The 13,353-nt window shown below is 51.1% G+C and overlaps 1 long non-coding RNA gene across 2 annotated transcripts; it reads right to left on the bottom strand.

The window, feature by feature from the left end:
• Positions 1 to 447: 447 nt before the first annotated feature.
• On the bottom strand, positions 448 to 4,886 carry LOC139081351 (uncharacterized). Of its 2 annotated transcripts, none has more exons than XR_011536431.1 (2): positions 4,824 to 4,886; positions 448 to 1,465 (listed from the first exon to the last, which is right to left on the bottom strand). It is a non-coding gene; the product is annotated as an uncharacterized lncRNA (long non-coding RNA). The 2 variants fall into 2 exon arrangements; XR_011536430.1 differs by lacking the exon at positions 4,824 to 4,886 and adding an exon at positions 3,649 to 4,436.
• Positions 4,887 to 13,353: the final 8,467 nt, after the last annotated feature.

The following is a 13,353-nucleotide window of genomic DNA, read 5'->3' as shown; positions in this document are numbered from 1 at the left end:
AGCACAGGCTTCAGAACTATGTGAGGGGCTGGCCGGTTATTCTTCACCAAGGGGCGGCCCTGCACCCCTCGGCGTTAATCGGCTGGACCCTGTCAAACAGCCGATCAAATGATGTAGCCACAGCTCCCAGCATCTCCCCCTTTTTTACTTTTTAAGGCCAACAGATGTAATTCTGCTGAAACCCGACTTATAGAGTTGAATATTAACTTGAGAAAGACTGGAAAAAGGCAAAGACAAATCATTAGAGCACCAATGGTGACAGCAATATTAACAATAAAGGAGCTCCAATTTTTCTCCCCTACAAAAGAGGTCAGAGAGGTGAAAAGGTTGGTGGCCACTTCAGAAGCAGAAAAGGATTCTTCAGCCTGATTAATATTATTAATTTGTCTATGTAAGTCACTAATGTCTAGACTAAAGTCTGAATGGTTCCATATTCCCTGGATATGATTTTTAATTTTTTCCCAAGAGTGTAGAGATTGATTTACCTTAAGAGGAGTCACACAGATCCATCTATAGGACACATGACAACGCAAGGCCAATCTAACCTTCAAATTTGTAAGTTCTTGTCCTATCTGTAATATTGCCTCTTCCAGAGTGTTTACCTTTGCCTCCAGTTTTTCGTCTATTATTTCTTGGGTAGTTAGGGCAAGAGTGGTATTCTTAGAAAGATCGTCTACATAAGAGGCAGTATGTATTTGTTTAGTCAGCGCTACAGCAGATACAGTGAGAGAGGTTGCTAATGCAATCAAGGCTGAGATACCCAATATTAAAGCAGAGATAAACCGGTGGGGGCGCTGTAAAAGATCAGTAGCCTGTTTCAAAGTAAGCAATCCAACATCATCATACCAGGGTTCAGACAAATGAACGGGTAGCATAAGATAGGGGGGTTGTTGTAATATGATTACAGCTCGTACCTCTATATCAGGGCTCAAACAATTAGTTAAAAATACAATCTGGACAGGAGATATCATAACGAGAATTATTAAAAGAGACAGACATAGGAAAACTGTGTACAGGAGAGGCCAAGAAAACATAAGGGGCCAGGACACAGGCCTTAACCTTATATAACTGTGATACTGTTGGTCTAATCAATACAACATTCTGTAAAGCGGCTATGGCCTGGCACAAGTGTGGTTGAATTTTGCCAGAATCAGTAGAAAGAATAGGAGGGCGGAGGCGAGTGCGGACGGGGAGCCAGACGTTTAGAAGGTTTCTCGCGGAGTGAAAGTCGTCTCATCTGGGCTACTGGGGGAGATTCATCATCTATCTTGACTCGGAAGCTGGGGCTCGTCTGCCTTGGTGGAGGTGGGGGCAGAGGCTGCTTGCGGTACATGTCGAATCAGATGATCAGGAATCCACAAGGAGATGAAGCGTCCTGTGGAAATATGCAAACATATCCTCGACCGACAGTTAAGAGAATATCAGGACCTTTCCACTGTCCTGTAAGCAGGTCCTTCCATTTGACCTGTAGTAAAATATTTTGTTTATTATCATTCCAATGTCTCATCATAGGTGACTCACCATGAAAATCTAAATTGAGAAAATTTATCACAAACAGAGCATGACTTAGTAAAAGACGGGGAGAGCTATATTTGAGCTCTCCTCCTTGTAATTTTTCCAATTGTTGTTTTGGGGGGCTCAGATAGGGAGGAAAAGACAAACGTTTCAATTTTGTTTATAAATTGCTGTAAGTCATAGTTCTTTAAGAGAATAGAGAAAAAGATTTTCTTAACTCTGGAAAAAAGCAAAATATTAAAAATCAGTAATATCTCAATTAAAAAATCATAAAAATTATAATCATCCCTATCAGTTTATTCTGTCCTGTGTAATTGGTTCTTGATCTTAATCTTCTGTCAGCAGTTTGTGAGGTCATCAGTTTCTCTGTTGGAGTTCTGTAATTTTTACCCAGTTTAGTTTTACAATCTGAGCGTTTATTAGAAACCTGTATTCTAGAGTGTTAGAGTCCTTTCCATGAATTTTCCTGAAGATGAGACATATTTGCAAAAGCAAAAAATAGAGTAAAACAATAACTGACTGTAAACAATAAAAGACTTAAAAATGATGATTGACAGAGAAACTTGGTTATCTCTGTGATATACAACACCTTAAACTAATAATTAGAATTATGGCTGATAGACAGGATAGATCAGAATTTAGGCATGTATATAACTCCTAAAACACTTATATCAGTAACATTTACCCACATACTACCAACCAAGAAAGATTATTATCACTTTATCTGACAATGTTTCCCATGTAACTTTAGACCAAATAAGCCTGATTAGTTTAGAATTAACAAAACAGATTTGTCTTTTAGGTCGAGTTAGAAACCATTTGTTCCCAATAATGATGTTTAGATTACCCACAAGAACTTTGAGACATTAGACAAACAGCTATCATTTAAAGTTATTATGCTGACAAATCTCTAACAGACAACATGAACTTATTTGACTAGGAAACCCAGGCTGCATATTTGCATATGCAGTGCTAACTATGAGGACATATCCAAACATTTCAATCAAACCAACAAACTTAAGTTTTCATTAACCAAAGGTTAATCCATATCATCTTAAAAGACAGTGGGTTAATTTCTATTGTATTTAGAATTTATGTGAGCGCTTAATTTAAGCCAATTAAACAGAACTCTTAGTATTGGCTATATCACCCGGAGGTAAAAATATCACACACATATAGACACACAGACACAGAGCCTTCACACCTATTGTTTTAAAAATCACTGCCATCAATCAGGTAATGAGTCAATCTCCAAGAGAGGGCACCCCACTTGGTTGCCAGGGTGATCAGGCCCGGAAACCAGGGGGGGCGCTCCCAGAGGTGGAGCCTATGATATTTTAAAGATTTCTTTGTCTCTCAACTGCAAAGCTCAAAAGGAGCCAAAAATGGTCACTGTAACTTTAAGAGAGAGGAAAGAAAAGGGTCCATTACCTTGCAAATCTCCTGAGCCTAGGGCAGCGTTCTACTTGTTCTGCCTGTGGGATTCTTATAGCAAGGGGTGATGGGGGCATCCCCCTGCATGTATCTCTTGTCCCCCTGCATGCATCTCTTGTATACCTTCCCTATTATGCCTGGCAGTCATAAGTGCCTGGTGAATGATTCCCAGGATAAAAGGATAGAGAAAAACAGTGAGGAACTTTCCGCCAGTCTGGGGGACATTCTACCCAATTGCAGCCTGGAGCCATTCTCCCAAGAAGGGGTTCCCATACTCAACCAAAGGTTAGAGTTTGGTACTTTCCTTGAACTGGAGTCCCGATTGGGACTTTTCCCGCAGTTCAGAGTATGGTCAGGTGCCAGAGGGAGGGGTCCCATTCCAGCCTTAGGAAAAGAAACCTTCCACGGGAGTCTTGGAGATTGGCGGCCGTCCTAATGACTTAAGTGGCCGACCCGTGCCCATTTAAAATTTGTCTATTAGAGATAGAGTCAGGAAGGAATGGATTAATTCATTTTCCATCACCCTCAGGCTTAAGGTACTGATTCTCTTCAGGCTGAATGCCACAATTTGCCCCATAGAGTAGCCATGGGCAGCAAAAGTGGATTCATACAGCTGTCCAAGAAGGTTCCCGATGGAGCAGTGAATTTAGATCCATCCTTGAAAAAGAGAAAGTCACAAGGAAAAAATAGGGCACTTACCAGAACTTGAGCTCACAAGCCGATGAAGCAAGTCCACCAGAAATGATGCAGGGTTGGTGAGCCGAGGAGTCGAGAGAAAGATTTCCTGGGCTCTCAAGATTTGGTGGCAGTGCTCTTTTATTTAGAGAATAGCGTGGAATAGCATGGGGACAGGACCCATGGGCAGGCAGAGCTGCTGCGTGGTGACAGGACCCACGGCCAGAACTTAACAGGTCTTGCTCTTATAATGTTGCACAAGGAAGTATTCCCAGTTAGACATTTTAAAACATACTTAGGCAAAGTTGATATAACCTCTTTATAAAGAAAATCAGCTTCTAAGTTGTGTTCCCACTATCATCCAGGTTTCCAAATTAACAGTTTCCTCTTCGGGGAACCAGGGACATTGTTCTTGTAAAAATGTAGGAATGTAGAAATCTGTCCCAAAGAGGCTTTTATGTCTCTTTTTTGCAAGCATACATGTTATTATTTCTATACAGAGCCTTCTTTCTTTAGACTCAGTATGGCCCAAAACTTCTCAAAAGTTCTTAATACTTCTTATTCTTCCTAACCTTATTTCACTCTCCCTTTCCGGAGAGGGACTAAAACTTCTCTATTATTATTATTATTATTATTTTATTTCACTCTCCCTTAATAGAGAGGGGCAAAGACTTCTCAATTATTATTATTATTATTATTATTATTTTTTATTTTACTCTCCCTTTCTAGAGAGGGGCAGAAACTTCTCAATTATTATTATTATTATTATTATTATTATTATTTCACTCTCCCTTTCTAGTGAGGGGCAGAAACTTCTCAATTATTATTATTATTATTATTATTATTATTATTTATTATTATTATTATTTCACTCTCCCTTTATAGAGAGGGGCAAAAACTTCTCAATTATTATTATTATTATTATTATTATTATTATTTTTTATTTCACTCTCCCTTTCTAGAGAGGGGCAAAAACTTCTCAATTATTATTATTATTATTATTTATTATTATTACTATTTTTTTTTTTTTTATTTCACTCTCCCTTTCTAGAGAGGGGCAAAAACTTCTCAAAGTTCTTAACACCTACTACCCTTCTGTCCTTTCCTCACTCTCCCTTTGGCAGAGAGGGGCTAAAGGGGGCTCTTCTTTCCAGCCCTGGGTAGGATCCTATCCATCCCGAGAAGTGGGGGGAACTTACCCTTCAGGTCCCTGTTCGGGCGCCACTTGCCGGGGTCCCGCCCAGGCGGAGTCCAGGTTCCTGAGGGATGGACGGCGTCGGCGCGAGGAGGGAGGGGGAAAATAAAGGGGACGTGAGACTTGGGTTGGTGTTAGCAAGTCCGACTTTACTGTGCACAAGTGTCGTTTATATATTTTTCAGGATTAGTACAGAAATAGTTTTACAAATATTCTCAGAGAGATAAGGAAGTAAGAAACGAGCACAAGAATATTTATTAGCATTCCATTCTATAGAGCATAAGGTTAATGATCGTCTTCTCTGCAATTAACTAGTGTTTGTTGTCTCTAAACTAAAGGAGATAGGTACCTAGGCATCTGTTGTAATTCACGGTAAAGTTAAATCAAAGAGAGAAGGTCCAGGCCTCCGGACAGGGCAGCAGCCCGTCTGGTTACATCCTGGTGGAGCCATCCCTGCCTCCCTCAATCACTTACGCCATTAGTGTAGATGGTTAATGGGAACAAAAGGTGACTCCAGGGTGTCTTATCCCCAGGGCTATCTGCATTCTCAGCGGGCAGTTAAACATCTTTACTTTTTCGCGCCCTTTAGGGGGTGGAAGCATTCCTTTGTCTTTTAGATTGTAGAGCTAACGGTCCCTTAAGTACACTGCCGGAGAAAGTATCATATTGTTAGTAAAGTAAAGGGCTGAAAAGCTAAGCTAAACTATAAATCTTCAAGAATAAAAAAGAGAAATAAGTATACACATAACCTTGATAGAAAGCATGCATATAATTCAGAAAATATCGGGGGTGTTGGCCGGCCATTCTTCACCGAGGGGCATTCTTGCACCCCTCGGCCCTTCTACTCACCAATTATTTATTATTTATTGCTTTTAGGAGAAAACCTCTATAACATTTTAACAGAAAGCAGAAGGTCAAGAATAATATATAGATACTTCTTGATCATCCAATTAACCAGCAAACTTAGAAGGACGATGCATATGTATATTTAGACAAAGAACTGGAGGGAGAAGGAAACATTAACCAGATGGAGGCCATAAACCTAATTCGACATCTTATCTGGGCAGGATTCCTTTCTGATTGTCTCACATGGGACTGTGTGCTCCTCCATTAATTAACTGAAAAATATCTTGAAAGTTACCTGCAGGTGGTCACATTCTCTTACTGTATCTAATTTTCCCGGGAGGTAGTGCCTCCCAAGCAGCCACCCAAAGGAGTGAAAACTGGAGGTTAAGAAATGAAAAGGAATGAAGGGCAATTAGAAGCAGCACAGGTTTCAGAACTATGTGAGGGGCTGGCCGGTTATTCTTCACCAAGGGGCGGCCCTGCACCCCTCGGCGTTAATCGGCTGGACCCTGTCAAACAGCCGATCAAATGATGTAGCCACGGCTCCCAGCATGCCGGAACCTCCTCTCAGACTTGCCAGAACCATGTTCCGGACACGCCGGTACCACCTGCCGAGTATGCCGGAACCAGCTGATCCACTCCCCAGAACCACCTAGTGGACACGCCAAAATCAACTGCCGGCTAGCCAGAACCACTCGTCAGACACTCCAGAATCACAGGCCAGGCATTCTGGAACCACCTCTCAGAGGTGCCAGAACCACATGCCGGACACTCCGGAATCACCTGCCGGGCATACTGGAACCACGTGCTGGACATGCCGGAACCACATGCCGGACATGCCAGAACCACCTGCCGGAGATTCCGGAACCACCGGCTCGACTCGCCGGGACCATTGCCGGACATGCAAAATCACCTGCCGGCTACGCCAGAACCACTTGGCGAACACTCCGGTATCACCTGCCGGGCATGCCGGAACCACCTCTCAGAGGTGCCACAACCACATGCCGGACACTCCGGAATCACCTGCCCGGCATGCCGGAACCACCTGCCGGACATGCCGGAACCACCGGCTCGACTCGCCGGACCCAATGCCGGACATGCAAAATCACCTGCCAGCTACGCCAGAATCACTTGGCAAACACTCCGGAATCACCTGCCGGGCATGGCGGAACCACCTCTCAGACATGCCGGAACCACATGCCAATGACTCCGGAAGCACCTGCCGAGCACGACAGAACCACCTGCTCGACACGCCAAAACCACCTGCTGGACACGCCAAAATCACCTGCCGGCTACGCCGCAACCATTTGGTGAACTCTTCGGAATCACCTGCCCGGCTGGCTGGAACCACCTGCAGGTCACGCCAACATCACCTGCCAGCTATGCCAGAACCACTTGGCGGACAACATGGAAACACCTGTCGGGCCGGCCGGAACCACCTCTCAGACGTGCCAGAACCATGTGCCTGAGATGCCGGAACCACACCCCGAACAGACCGAAACCACCTGCCAGACCCACCTGAACCACCTGCCGAGCACGCCGGAACCACCTACTCGACTCGCCGGAACCACCTACCTGACACGCTAAAATCACCTGCTGGGTATGCCAAAACTACTTGGTGGACACTCCGGAATCATCTGCCGGACATGCCAGAACCAGCTCTCAGACACACCAGAACCATGTGCCAGACACGCCGGAAGCACCTGCTGATCATGCCTGAGCCAAATGCTCGACTTGCCAGAAACACCTGCCAGACACGCCAAAATCACCTGCCAGGTACGCCAGAACCACGTGGCGGACACTCCGGAATCACCTTTCGGGCATGCCGGAACCAACTCTCAGACGTGCCAGAACCTCATGCCGGACACTCCAGAACCACCTGCCGGACAGACCGGAAACACCTGCTGGATACGCCGCAACCACCGGCTCGACTCGCCGGAACCACCGCCGGACATGCAAAATGACCTGCCGGCTACGCCAGAACCACTTGGCGAACACTCCGGAATCACCTGTCGGGCATGTCAGAACCACCTCTCAGACTTGCCAGAACCATGTTCCGGAAACGCCGGTACCACCTGCCGAGTATGCCGGAACCACCTGATCCACTCCCCAGAACCACCTGCTGGACACGCCAGAATCACCTGCCGGCTACGCCAGAACCACTCGGCAGACACTGCGGAATCCCCTGCCCGGCTTGCTGGAACCCCCTGCCGGTCACGCCAACATCACCTGCTGGCTACGCCAGAACCACTTGGCGAGCACTCCGGAAGCACCTGCCGAGCACGCCGGAACCACCTGCTCGACTCGCAAGATACACCTGTCGGACAGGCGAAAATCACATGTCGGGTACGCCAGAAACACTTGGCGGACGCTCCGGAATCACCTGTCGGGCGTGCCATAACCACCTCTCAGACTTGCCAGAACCATGTTCTGGACACGCCGGTACCACCTGCCGAGTATGCCGGAACCAGCTGATCCACTCCCCAGAACCACCTAGTGGACACGCCAAAATCAACTGCCGGCTACGCCAGAAACACTCGGCAGACACTCCGGAATCACAAGCCAGGCATTCCGGAACCACCTCGCAGAGGTGCCAGAACCAAATGCCGGAGACTCCGGCATCACCTGCCGGTCATGCCGGAACCACCTCTCAGAGGTGCCAGAACCACATGCCAGACACTCCGGAATCACCTGCCGGGCATGTCGGAACCACCTGATGGACATGTCGGAATCTCCTGCTGGACATGCCGGAACCACCGGCTCGACTCGCCGGAACCACCGCCGGACATGCAAAATGACCTGCCGGCTATGCCAGAACCAGTTGGGGAACACTGTGGAATCACCTGTCGGGCATGCCAGAACCACCTTTCAGACTTGCCAGAACCATGTTCCGGACACGCCGGTACCACCTGCCGAGTATGCCGGAACCACCTGATCCACTCCCCAGAACCGCCTGCTGGACACGCCTGAATCACCTGCTGACTACGCCAGAACCACTCGGCAGACACTCCGGAACCACCTGCCGGGCATGCCGGAAACAACTCTCAGACGTGCCAGAACCACATGCCGGACACTCTGGAATCACCTGCCGGGCATGCCGGAACCACCTCTCAGAGGTGCCAGAACCACATGCCGGACACTCCGGAATCACCTGCCAGGCATGCCGGAACCATCTCTCAGACGTGCCAGAACCATGTTCCGGACACGCTGGTACCACCTGCCGAACTCGCCAGAACCACCTGCTGGACACACCAAAATCAACTGCTAGCTACGCCAGAACCACACGGCAGACACTCCGGAATCACCTGCCGGGCTGGCTGGAACCACCTGCCGGTCACGCCAACATCAACTTTCAGCTACGGCAGAACCACTTGGCGGACACTCAGGAAACACCTCTCCGGCCGGCCGGAACCACCTCTCAGACGTGCCAGAACAATGTGCCTGAGATGCCGGAACCACTCCCCGAACAGACCGAAACCACCTGCCAGACCCGCCTGATCCCCCTGGCGAGCACGCCTGATCCACCTGCTCAACTAGCTGGAACCACCTTCCTGACACGCCAAAATCACCTACCGGCTACGCCACAAACATTTGGTGAACTCTTCGGAATCGCCTGCCGGGCTGGCTCCAGAACCACTCGACAGACACTCCGGAACCACCTGCCGGGCATGCCGGAACCACCTCTCAGACATGCCGGAACCACATGCCAATGACACCGGAAGCACCTGCCGAGCACGCCAGAACCACCTGCTCGACTCGCAAAAACCACCTGCTGGACACGCCAAAATCACCTGCCGGCTACGCCACAACCATTTGTTGAACTCTTCGGAATCACCTGCCGGGCTGGCTGGAACCAACAGCCGGTCACGCCAACATCACCTGCCAGCTATGCCAGAACCACTTGGCGGACACCATGGAAACACCTGTCGGGCCGGCCGGAACCACCTCTCAGACGTGCCAGAACCATGAGCCTGAGATGCCGTAACCACTCACCGAACAGACCGAAAGCTCCTGCCAGACCCGCCTGAAACCCCTGGCGAGCACGCCTGATCCACCTGCTCAACTAGCCGGAACCAACTTCCTGACACGCCAAAATCACCTGCCAGGTATACAAGAACCACTTGGTGGACACTCTGGAATCATCTGCCGGAGATGCCAGAACCAGCTCTCAGACACACCAGAACCACGTGCCAGAGACCCCGGAAGCACCAGCTGAGCATGCCTCAGCCACCTGCTCGACTCGCAAGATACATCTGTCGGACAGGCGAAAATCACCTGCCGGCTACGCCAGAAACACTTGGCGGACGCTCTGGAATCACCTGTCGGGCGTGCCGGAACCACCTCTCAGACTTGCCAGAACCATGTTTTGGACACGCCGGTACCACCTGCCGAGTATGCCGGAACCAGCTGATCCACTCCCCAGAACCACATAGTGGACACGCCAAAATCAACTGCCGGCTACGCCAGAACCACTCGGCAGACACTACGGAATCACAAGGCCAGGCATTCCGGAACCACCTCTCAGAGGTGCCAGAACCAAATGCCGGAGACTCCGGTATCACCTGCCGGGCATGCCGGAACCACCTGCCGGACATTCCGGAACCACCAGCTCGACTCGCCGGAACCATTGCCGGACATGCAAAATCACCTGCCGGGTACGCCAGAACCACTTGGCGAACACTGCGGAATCACCTGTCGGGCATGCCGGAAACACCTCTCAGACATGCCGGAACCACATGCCAATGACACCGGAAGCACCTGCCGAGCACGCCAGAACCACCTGCTTGACTCGCCAAAACCACCTGCTGGACACGCCAAAATCACCTGCCGGGTATGCCAGAACCACTTGGTGGACACTCAAGTATCATCTGCTGGACATGCCAGAACCAGCTCTCAGACACACCAGAACCACGTGCCGGACACACCGGAAGCACCAGCTGAGCATGCCTGAGCCACCTGCTCGACTCGCAAGAAACACCTGCCGGACACGCCAAAATCACCTGCCGGGTACGCCAGAACCACTTGGCGCACTCTCCGGAATCACCTGTCGGGCATGCTGGAAGCACCTCTCAGACTTGCCAGAACCATGTTCCCGACACGCCGGTACCACCTGCCGAGTGTGCCGGAAGCACCTGATCCACTCCCCAGAACCACCTGCTGGACACGCCAAAATCACCTGCCGGCTACGCCAGAACCACTCGGCAGAAAGTCCGGAATCACCTGCCGGCATGCCGGAACCACCTCTCAGACGTGCCAGAACCACGTGCAGGACACGCCGCAACAACCTGCCGAGCATGCAGGAACCACCTGCTCGACTCGCAGGACCCACCTGCCGGACACGCAAAAATCACCTGCTGGCTATGCCAGAACCACTTGCCAGACTTTCCAGAATCACCTGCCGGGAATGCCGGACCCACCTCTCAAATGTGCCAAAATCAAGTGCCGGAGACGCCAGAAGCACATGCCAAGCTAACTGGAAGCACCTGCTTGAATCGTCGGAACCACCTGTGGGACACGCCAAAATCACCAGCCAGCTACGCCAGAAACACTTGGTGGACAATCCGGAATCAACTGCAGGACATGTCAGAAAAACCTGTCAGACGTGGTGGAACCACGTGCCGGGCACGGCGGAACCACCTCCCGGACAGACCGGAACCACCTACCGGACCTGCCTGAATCACCTGCTGAGCATGCCAGAACCACCTGCCGGACATGCCAAAATCACCTGCGGGCTAGGCCAGAACCACTTGGAGGACTCTCCGGGATCACCTGACGTGCATGCCAGTAACACCTCTCAGACGTACCAGAACCACGTGCGGGACACGCCGGAACCCACTACCGGACAGACCGGAACCACATGCCGGACACGCCAGAATCACCTGCCGAGAACGCCGGAATCACCTGAACAGCTCGCCAGAAACACCTGCCGGACACGTCAAAATCACCTGCCGGACATGCCAAAATCACCTGCCAGCTACGCCAGAACCACTTGCCGGACACTCCAGAATCACCTGTCGGGCATGCCAGAACCACCTCTCAGACGTGCCAGAACCATGTGCCAGAGACACTGGATGCACCAGCTGAGTACTCCGGAACCTCCTGCTCGACTCGCCGAAACCACCTGCCGGAGATGCCAAAATCACCTGCCGGCTAGGCCAGAACCACGTGGCGGACACTATGGAATCACCTGCAGGGCATGCCGGAACCACCTCTCAGACGTGCCAGAACCACATGTCGGACACTCCGGAATCACCTGCCGGGCATGCCAGAACCACCTCTCAGACGTGCCACAACCACGTGCCGGAGAGACCGGAAGCACCTGCCGAGCTCGCCGGAACCACCTGCTGGACACGCCGGAACCACCTGCCTGACACGCCAAAATCACGTGACGGCTACGCCAAAACCACTTGGTGGATACTCCAGAATCACCTTGCGGGCATGCCGGGACCACGTCATGGACAGACTGCAAACACCTGCCCGACCTGCCTGAACCACCTGCCGAGCACGCCGGAAGCACCTGCTCGACTCACCAGAGCCTCCTGCCGGACACACCAGAAACACCTGCAGGGTACGCCAGAACCACTTGGAGGACTCTCCGGGATCACCTGCCGGGCATGCCGGAACCACCTCTAAGACATGCCAGAAGCATGTGCCGGACATGCCGGAACCACCTGCCGAGTATGCCGGAACCACATGCTCCACTCCCCAGAACCACCTGCTGGACACGCCAAAATCACCTGCTGGCTACACCAGAACCACTCAGCAGACACTCCAGAACCACCTCCAGGACAGACCGGAACCACTTGCCGGACACGCCAGAATCACCAGCCGGCTATGCCACAACCACTTGTCAGACACTCCGGAATCACCTGCCGGGCATGCTGGAACCACATCACAGAGGTGCCGCAAACACATGCCGGAGACGGCGGAAGCACCTGCCGAGAATGCCGGAAGTTACTGATCCACTCCCCAGAGCCACCTGCCGGACACGCCAAAATCACCTGCCGGGTACGCCAGAACCACTTGGCGGACACTGCGGAATCACCTGCCGGTCATGCCAGCACAACCTCTCAGAAGTGCCAGAAGCACATGCCGGACAGGCCGGAACCATCTCCCGGACAGACCGGAAACACAGGAAACACTCGCCGGAACCACCTGCTTGTCTCACCGGTCCCACCGCCGGACATGGAAAATCACCTGCCGGTTACGCCAGAGCCACTTGGCGAACACTCTGGAATCACCTGCCGGGCATGCCGGAACCACCTCTCAGACATGCCAGAACCATGTGCCTGAGATGCCGGAACCACACCCCGAACAGACCGAAGCTACCTGCCAGACCCGCCTGAACCACCTGCCGAGCACGCCGGAACCACCTGCTCGACTCGCCGGAACCACCTACCTGACACGCCAAAATCACCTGCCGGGTATGCCAGAACCACTTGGTGGACACTCAAGTATCATCTGCTGGACATGCCAGAACCAGCTCTCAGACACACCAGATCCACGTGCCGGACACGCCGGAAGCACCAGCTGAGCATGCCTGAGCCACCTGCTCGACTCGCAAGAAACACCTGCCGGACACGCCAAAATCACCTGCCGGGTACGCCAGAACCACTTGGCGGACTCTCCGGAATCACCTGTCGGGCATGCCGGAAGCACCTCTCAGACTTGCCAGAACCATGTTCCGG

Source organism: Equus przewalskii, unplaced genomic scaffold (assembly GCF_037783145.1).
Source record: "Equus przewalskii isolate Varuska unplaced genomic scaffold, EquPr2 contig_7882, whole genome shotgun sequence".
Lineage (NCBI taxonomy): Eukaryota > Metazoa > Chordata > Mammalia > Perissodactyla > Equidae > Equus > Equus przewalskii.
This window is presented reverse-complemented; position numbering and strand designations above follow the sequence as displayed.